This window comes from Salvelinus sp. IW2-2015, unplaced genomic scaffold (assembly GCF_002910315.2).
Source record: "Salvelinus sp. IW2-2015 unplaced genomic scaffold, ASM291031v2 Un_scaffold4138, whole genome shotgun sequence".
Taxonomy (NCBI): Eukaryota; Metazoa; Chordata; class Actinopteri; order Salmoniformes; family Salmonidae; genus Salvelinus; species Salvelinus sp. IW2-2015.
The window spans coordinates 1-10,069 of record NW_019945410.1 but is presented as its reverse complement, the minus strand read 5'-3'; the positions used below and the strand labels follow the sequence as shown (position 1 = coordinate 10,069).

Here is a 10,069-nt window from a genome sequence, read left to right as displayed (position 1 = left end):
CATGATTGTTGTATTGAATGGTTTTCAGTACTGTAGCCTTCACCAAGTGAATGTCTAAGTGGATATGTTACCTTTAAAATTAAACTCATTATGACAACACATTACCTATATCATAAAGCCGCTGAGGGCCTAGTTACACCCTAACACACTGGTCTGAAACTCCTGGTTTAGTCAAATTATGCCGGCTTGCAAAGGGATGTGTCATTTCTATTGGAATCCAGTCAAAGTTAGGATATCCAACTATTTAACATTTCAGTCACATGCAACCTGCATTCAGAATGACTGTTGGGGTAGAGAAGATTGATTATTGAGACTACCTAAATCATATAAACTGGAACAGCCATAACAGTAATGTGTGAAATAAGTCTAACAAGTAACAGATAGGATTAGTTTTGAAAAATGTATGTTATCTATGTTTGTGTAGCATAAGATTATTCAACCAGTCATAGTACATGCAAATACACAGGTATTGAAACAAACCATTCTGAAAATCAACCTGCAAGAGATCATGCTGGAATAATGATAATGATGATGATTGGTGTCGTTTTGAGCAAAGAATCATTTTGTATTTTACTCAACAAGCTTGTTCAAATACAACTGACTTCAAGCAGAGTTTTTTGATTAAAGACTAACACTTTGGCTTAGTCCACTCAACTTGCATAATAACGCTAATTAAGCAATTGGTTAAGTTTGACTTTTTCTAGTGCAAAGTGTATGAAATTAAAAGGCTGAGGAACTTCACACTAGGTCACTTGTTTGTCATAGTTGAGTGGTCATGGTTTGCTCTCTTCCTCTTTAGCAGTGTGGGTTTGTGAAGGAAGGCACTGTGTGAAGCTGATCAGAGAGAGTCAAATAGAGAAATGGTTGTAATCATATGCAAAAACCTGTGAAAACCTTGTTGTTGATTTGATGAGATCACATGAAAAGGTGTGCTGGGATGTATGTCCTTGTCAGAGAGAAGAATGACATTGTTCTTGCAGCATACATGTTCTGTAGTTCACTTATTAATTTATCTTTTACATTCAATCTACCACTGTGATCACTAATTTCCTGGGTTATTACTTTGAACAGTTGACAGACTGTAACTCAAGAACATCTACATGCAGTTGACCTCCAAATAGCTACAACATAAACCAAATGATAAACATGCCATGACGTCAAACCTTTGACACCTCTCTTAGTGACATTAAAGATTGTACTGAACATGTCAWCATGACCAGGTATGATAAATATAATATTGACTTCACGTTTTGTACAACTATGTTTTATCCACTAAGTTTCTTCTCTGATACATACTATAGTTATCTCTTCCTCCCACAAAAAGACCACAGATCTGATGTGTCCATTTACTTTTACAGTAAGAGGAAGTTGTGTAGAGATGAACATGACATCAGATACTATTTTTTCTGTTTATCTTTTAGCATCTGTACCTTTCTAATTCTGTCAAAGCCCCATTCGTGTCACAGCCACAGGAACTGTAGGGGTCCAGAAGACTTGCCAGAGACTTAGAATGGAGTACACTTCATGTGCAACTCTGCGATGATGATGATTAATGTATTTCTCTGGATTTTGAATATTGTTAGATAACTATTTCCTTTGTTGGACAAGAAAATGTTTCATTCATAGAATATGAAGTATGTCATATATGCACAATAAATGTGGCAACTGATGATGACGTTGTTTGGTTACACTGTGTTTTCTGACTGCAGAGAAATGGAGCTGTTGGTCACTACAGCTTTTAATCAGGTTGTAGCATGAGCCTGAGAAACATATAATATAAACTAATATGATGACATAGAGAGATTAAGGAATAAGGGGACAGACCCAGTAGACTGAGGGGTTATGTTGTTGCTATGTGACCAATCAAATAAAAAACTTTGTTCAATCAGTTAAACAAAGAATATTAATTATAAGTGTACATAATATATTCAGTAAACAAAAAAAAACATATTTGATTTTATGTGGGTACATATGTTTGTGTGTGTGAGTGAGAGTTAGGCTACATGAAGGGGATTATTGGGTAGTTTGGTTCATCAGGCTGACCCCCTGTCACGGCCTTCAAAAGGAGGAGACCAAGGTGCAGTGTGGTGAGCGTACATATTCCTTTTTATTAGAAATGACGCCGACAAAAACAATAAACAATACAAAACAACCGTGAAGCTGAAGAGCTATGTGCCACAAACAAAGTTAACTTCCCACAAAGACAGGTGGGAAAAAGGGCTACCTAAGTATGGTTCTCAATGAGAGACAACGATAGACAGCTGTCCCTGATTGAGAACCCTACCCGGCCAAAACATARAAATACAAATAATAGAACATAGAATACCCACCCCAACTCACACCCTGACCAAACCAAATATTTGATTGATTGATTATTTCGATATTGTGATCCACAAGAATGTGGAGTAGTTACAGGCCTGTCCCTGAAGGGGGCGATAGGCCATCAAATATACAAACAAATTGAAATACAACCATAAAATACACAATAACAAACATATCTATGTAGACAGTAGCTAACTAAACATATTACTCATAACAGAACCATCTGAGGTGTGGTGTGAGTAGTAAGTGAGTGAGTGAGTGAGTGAGTGAGTGAGTGGTGAGTGAGTGAGTGAGTGAGTGAGTGGGAGTGAGTGAATGTGAGTGAGTGAGAGAGGAGAAGTGAGAGGTGGCTGGAGATGTCCATTTCCTTGTGCCACAACTGAGGTTAGCTGGCTTGGCTTGCCACTGACAACTGCAAAGGTTTGAGGGAAGGCTACACTTATATTATCTATCTCATTATTATTATATCTATTATCTCAGAATTTTCTCTCTGTTTTCTGTGTACGGTGAAGAGGTGTGATCTAAGTGAAGTGTGTGATCTAAGCAGACTGTCTCATATAGGAAGTAAAGGGTTTGTTAGAAGGACTGTAGTTGTAGAGAAAGTCATTTGTCTGTGGGGACAGAATGGAGCACACCTTGCTCTGTTTGCTCTATGTAAGTACTGAGTTAGTGTGTTTGTTAATGAACACTAATTACCTGATTTACTAAGAATTTAAAGGAAAAGGGAATAAGAATTAATCCAAATGAAGACAGTTTCACGCTTTAGTTTGTTTTTGGTGTTTTACCCTTATTGAGAAAATTTTTAGTAAAATGGCACAAAGAAAGTGACCACCCTACATTGATGTTGCATCTCTGTGAGAACCTGAGCTTGTATAGCCGATGCCATGCAGACCTGGTTAGTGTGGTGGTGTGCATTAACCAAGTCATTACTCAGGAACTAAAGAGTGGTGCTAACTCAGTGGTTGCAAAATGTGTTGTCAATGACAATGAATATAAAATGCAATATTTGTTGGATGTGTTGTATTATCATGTTGTGATTATTGTAAATGGTTTAGGGTTCCTTCGCTACAGTCATAGTAAACTGTGTTAAGAGATTAATGAGTAGTGTTGTGGTGTTTTTGGTCTCTGTACACTCTCTGTGTGCAGAACATGGGAAGTCAGCGGCCATTTAAAGCTGCCGTCCGTAATTCAAACTACAACAAAATGGCCACCCTGACACTTTTTGTGGAATATGGCTGAAGGATGGGGCTAAGGAAATTCATTCATCTACATTGTTTACAATAATTGTCATAAAATAAACACAAGTTTTGGTTTATGATGGGATAAGACAGTTTTGAAGGAATTAAAAGTTATACTCTTCAAGAATAAATGCCTGTGATTAATTTAATGATAAAACATTTGTGTAGAAATCATAGATTGCACCTTTAAAATAAATTACAGGATGGATTTGGTAATCAGTAACATGATTATGGCATGTTATTATTTATTTCAAGTTAATATTGGAGCAATGTGACTTTCTTTGTTGTAGTGCTGAGTACACACATCTACTCTGGACACTCTGATGACGATGATGGTAGATATTTGTACACTTGATCAAGCCTCCATCTCTTAATGCTTCATCAAATGTTTTATTTGTCATTTTTAAGCTACTTTTGGAAAGACATATTTTGTGTTTTGAGTGTCTCAAAATAACATGTGTATAGTATTGTTTCATGCTGGTTTTATTTTGTGCAGGACAGGCAAAGGCTGTTCTGACCATATACTCCACATCCTCCCAGATATTCAGTGGAGAGTCTGTCACTCTCAGATGTAACATACAGAGGGGAGAAGTCACTGACTGGGAATACACATGGAGCAAGGATGCTGTAGCCTTATTCAGTAGGGAGCATAAATATGAGATCAGTGAGGTTATGATTTCAAACAGTGGAGACTACTCGTGTCTGGGTAAACATATTGATAATGGGACGTATTCTATGTGGAGTGATGCAGTCAGACTAACGGTAACAGGTATATCATCTTATCTCTCAAGTGCCTCCATGCCCATAACCACTTGACATAGGGCCAATCTCTCTACATTAGTGTCACTGGTGAGCTCACTATTAATCTTCAATCACTATCTGGACTTTATGAATTTTGAGCCAATGAGGGTTAATCTAAATACAGATATACTGTGTACACTGTAAATTCTAACTGAATAGAGTCAACATACCGCTATTTAAAATAAACTTTAATCAAAACTTAAATGCAAAGGCAAAATTATTTAAAATGACCAAGCATGAATCCAGATGTTTTGATATTCTGCTCTCTGTTTTCTTAGCTCTTCCTGAAACTACACTGACCGTAAATCCAAAGCCTGCATACACTGGAGAGACAGTAACTCTGACGTGTTCAGTGGGATCTGACAGTGGCTGGAGGTATACATGGTACAAAGACAACACTAACAAAGTAGTGACCTTGTCTAGCAGACACACTACAACAGGAGCCACCTTCACCATCACTAGAGCTGCTGAGTCTGACCAGGGTCTCTACTGGTGTCAGGGAGAGATCCAGTCCAGATCCATATCATCAATCATCAGTGATCCTGTCACTATCACTGTGAAAGGTGAGTTACTTTATGTGTTTTTTTAATCAAACAAATGGACACAATTTATATTGAGTCAATCATGTAGATGTGGTCTGTGTRTCAGTATGAATGGAAAAATGCATAGTTACAGTACTACCTACAGAAGTAAGATCATACATTGGAGAGATTTGTGCTCTGACTGCATTTGTCTTCATATATAACTGTGTTTCCACAGCTCTGCCCACGGCCTCAGTGAAAGCCTCTCCACGCGGTCCCCTCTATTCTGGAGAGACAGTCACTCTGCAGTGTGACATAGACAACAGAGACTGGACGTACTGCTGGCACAGAGACAACCATCTGCTTCCCATTCGGACCAGTAAGACCACCACCATCTCTCTCCCTGACCAGGCTGGTCAGTACCAGTGTGAGGGGACAAGGACAAGACGGCCCGAGAGGACATATATCAGCTATTCTTTCACCATCATTGTTGCTGGTGAGTTTAATAACATAACCATCACTTACTTAAATGTTGAGAAGGATAAGATCTTCATATTATTCTGTACAGTGAAAGTATTTTTTTTCTTTAAACAGATGTATACCTTTAATTCAAACCAAATCAAGTCAACATAACCCTAAAATGGACTTTTATAGTAAGAAAACGTTCCAACAACAGCTAAATCTTTGGATGTTGCTAAGCATGTATCCAGATCTTTAAATTATGCTATTTTCTTACAGCCCTGCCCAAAGCTACACTGACCATAACACCAAACCCTGCATACACTGGAGAGACAGTAACTCTGACGTGTTCAGTGGGGTCTGACAGTGGCTGGAGCTACACATGGTACAAAGACAACACGAAGAAAGTAGTGACCTTGCCTGGCAGACACACAACAACAGGAGTCACCTTCACCATAAAAAGAGTTGCTGAGTCTGACCAGGGTCTCTACTGGTGTCAGGGAGAGATCCAGTCCAGACCCATATCATCAATCATCAGTGATCCTGTCACTATAACTGTAATAGGTGAGTAAACTGTGTGTGTGTGTGGTGTCTTCAGAATATCAAATTGCTTAAAACACTCAAGAGACAAGTAAATGCTATACAATTGACTGTGTTAGGTAAGTCTGTTTTATGGATTACAAGAGAAAGACAGAAGGGATGAGGTCCAATAGCAGACAGTGAGATCAATGATGGAACAAAACTATAGTTACATTTAGGGGTGATGGACAATAACATAACAAAAATGTAAACATTTGGATGGAGACTGAAGAGATACAGAGAGAAAGCAGTGGAGTCAGAGTGTGTCTCTAACTGGGGATCAAAAAGCAGGGTCCACATGTACCATCAGGTCCACACGTAAAAGGACAGTGGAGTGTACTGGTGTGAGTCTGGATCAGGAGAGTACAGTAATGCTGTCAACATTACAGTGGACGGTACATCTATTCTAACCTTTTTTACATTACAATGTATGATAATGATGTTCAATTCTGTACTGAATGGTTGCATCTCATAAAATAAAGCTCATGTGGTGATACTCCAGATTTACAGTATTATTTATATATTTGTTTAACAGTTGGCATCTGATCCTGGAGAGCCCTCCCTATCCATAACTGAGGGAAACTCTTGACTCTAGCTGTACAAATAGATATCAGGAAACAAACCCGAACCCCAGGTTATTTCTACAAAGATGGAATTCATCAGGAATGAACCACAAGGAGAGATGACCATCCCTGCAGTTCCAAGTCAGATGAAGGCTTCTATAAGTGTAAATCTAATGAATGAGATTTGGTGACTGTGTGTGTGTGTGTGTGTGTGTGTGTGTGTGTGTGTGTGTGTGTGTGTGTGTGTGTGTGTGTGTGGTGTGTGTGTGTGTGTGTGTGTGTGTGTGTGTGTGTGTGTGTGTGTGCGTGTGTGTGTGTGTGTTGAATGGTTAAACATGTGTTTTGATATTCCCTCCAGGTTCCATTGTCTCCATCTCTGTGCTGCCCAGGCTGCTGTGTGGTTTACTGGTTGCGTCTCCCTTTCTACTGGTGTCTATCGTGCTCATGGTGAAATGCTGCAGGGCTCGAGGTGACCACTTTATTTCCGTGTGTATCTACAATCAACATATCCAGTTTGATATTCTCTTCTTTATGTCATCCTCTTATATCACTCAAATGGTTCATTTCAAATGTAAATAGACAAAGTGGCCAGGGGAAGCTATTTTTGTTTAAATGTGTTCATGGAAATGTTCTCTTCCCAGAAAAGGCAAACTAACCTCATTATTACTTTTGATGGATTACATTTTTTATGCTGTTCAGTTGAAAGAGCAGTTAGATCAGGTTAACTCCAATGCTTCTCTCCGTCCGTTATATTCCCATAGGGACTGTGTTCAACAGCCAAATCTCTTCAATACGAGTTTACCATCTGATGATGTCATTGAACAGACTGAATCATTCTGTGTGATCAATACAGTTAAGAATATAAACTGAAGACCCATTTTTTGGATGTCTATGTTTTTGCCATTGTCTGACGTGATTTATGATAGTGTTTACTGAGTCAAATATCTCTGAATTGAATTTTACAAAATATAAATGTTATTATTTAGGAAGTTGACATTTTCAGCTTTTTGGGGGCTTGTTTGCTTTGCTTTTGTTGATTGTTGTTCATTTTCTTGAAATATTATATTTACCCCACTTTTACTACAGGTTGTTGATTAAAACAATATGTCTAGTGTCTGTTTGTTTAAAATTTGCATTTGTATTTTATCTATATTTGTTTTTTACATAATGTCAATCTCTTTATATACATTTACTTCTTTTTTAAGACAAAAGGAAGGGGTTTAGACTTGGTTGGCCGACCTGCTAATACAACTTTAACAGTTCAATTTGGCAGATGTGTTGTTTTTGAATTCAATTAACGCTTATTTTAATAGCATTTTTACATTAATTTCACTTCTATGTCTTATGTTTTTTGTAACATTGTATTTTTACAGTAGTTATAGGAGCCAGATTAGTATTCCACTACGGAACTTGAATGAAAGAGGGTGTTTATTGTCTTACGTCAGATAGCGCAATGATTCCGCACGACTATGATCACATAGCAGTGACGCCAAACTGACGTAAGACAATAGGAGGGTGTGTTGTATTTGGATTTTACATGTTGTATTAAATTCTCATATGTCAAACAAAAAGCATGATTCCCTACATCATTGTATTCCTTTGAAAACATTGCTGTCAGTCTTCTGTAAACCACATCCAGATTTGAACTTCTACTGATATGTGAACCCATACAGAAGTGGTCCATGTCGTTACTTAATATGATGACATATAGAGAGAAGAAGGAATACCGAGGACAGACGCAGTAGGCTGAGGGGGTTATGTTGTGTGCTGTGGACCAATCACCGTATTCGTTTCTAATATTGTGACTAAATAATTGGAGTAGTTACAGGTCTGTCCTGAAGGGGGCGATTGAGAAAGTCCCAGATGTTTACATGGCTTCGTCACCGCAGTGTCTCAGAATCACCAACAAAAAACTTAGATATGTTTAGAGGTAAATAGTTCTAAAAATGGAATTAATGTATTCAACATGTATATGTGTGAAAGCTAAATTAAACTCTAGACTTTAACCCTGGAAATCCAGCTCCCCAGTTACAGCTTTGAAACTCCTCCCATCTCTTGGTCAGTGGTAAAAAATTCCACCACAGCTCTGTCTCTCGATGTAAACCGTTCAAAAGTTTGGGGTCACTTTGAAATGTCCTTGTTTTTTGAAAGAATAGAATGAATGTATCTTATACTCAATCTAAGCTCATAAGGAGGTATTATAATTGTGATCGATAAACTCCAGATTTACAGTATTATTTATATATTATGTTATACAGTTGGCCCTCTGATCCTGGAGAGCCCTCCCTATCCCATAACTGAGGGAGACTCTATGACTCTGAGCTGTACAAATAGATATCAGGAAACAAACCCGAACCCCAAGGTTGATTTCTGCAAAGATGGAGTACTCATCAGGAATGAGACCACAGGAGAGATGACCATCCCTGCAGTATCCAAGTCAGATGAAGGCTCCTACAAGTGTAAATCTAATGAAGGAGAATCACCAGAGAGCTGGGTGACAGTGAGAGGTGAAAAAAACTATTATAATCACATGACCTTTTCATTATATCTGTGGTCATCAGTCATTTGTTGTGTTAAAAAACATACTGTAGGTTTGGAGTTACAAGCTCAGGCTGGTCATCTGATCTCAAGTCAGATGTCAAATATATATTCACTTTGTCCACTACTTTATTTATTTTCTACAACTACCTCAGAACCTGATAGTGATTTGCTGTTCTCTCTCCAGGTGTAACTCCTGGACAGTCTACATCAGTCCTAGTAGGAGTGGTTGTGGGCCTGGTTGTTGCTGGTGTTCTACTGGCCATTCTCCTGGTACTGCTGTGTCGATATAAAAATGCCGGAGGTGAGACTTTTATCAATTCATATTTATCTTTTTGGTTCATGTTTAGGAGAAAAATGTCTAATTACAAAAGTTTAAAACAGTAAYGAATTGATACAGTATAATATTATGCATTTCTCATTACAGGTTCCTGTTGCAACAGAATATTCTGGTGAGTACACCTGTCTTTCAACTTTTCATACAGTAAAATAGAATCTGTGTGTTTCATGAGTATCTCTCTCCCTGTAGGYCCCCCCAGCCCCAGAGGACCAACCTGGACCCCCAACAGGATCAAGAATCTACCCAGGGCCRGGCTCCTGATGCTGGGTATACACGTCTGCAGCATGGTCAGTCTCTCAKCCCAGACCACTGTCACTCTCCTCTCTGTAACTTCACATACTGACTTTTCACCATTCACTTTATATAGATGTTACCGTACTCTATGTCCCTAGGCAAGCTKAKGGAAAACCAACMTATTAATCTAACTCTCTCTACTTTGACCAACAGGTGGCGCTAACATCTATGATACAATCACGCCCTCAGACAGTAATGACAATGGTACTGGGAAAGGGAAAGGGGGATACCTAGTCAGTTGTACAACTGAATACCTTCAAATGAAATGTGTCTTCTGCATTTAACCCAACCCCTCTGAATCAGAGAGGTGCGGGGGGGCTGCCTTAATTGACATCCACGTCTTCGGCGCCTGGGGAACAGTGGGTTAACTGCCTTGCTCAGTTGCAGAACGACAGATTTTTCCCTTGTCAGCTC

The 10,069-nt window shown here is 38.7% G+C and overlaps 1 pseudogene; it reads left to right on the top strand.

Moving 5' to 3' along the window:
- The first annotated feature begins 4,316 nt into the window (after window positions 1-4,316).
- LOC112076923 (sialoadhesin-like) lies at window positions 4,317-10,051 on the top strand (annotated as a pseudogene).
- Window positions 10,052-10,069: the final 18 nt, after the last annotated feature.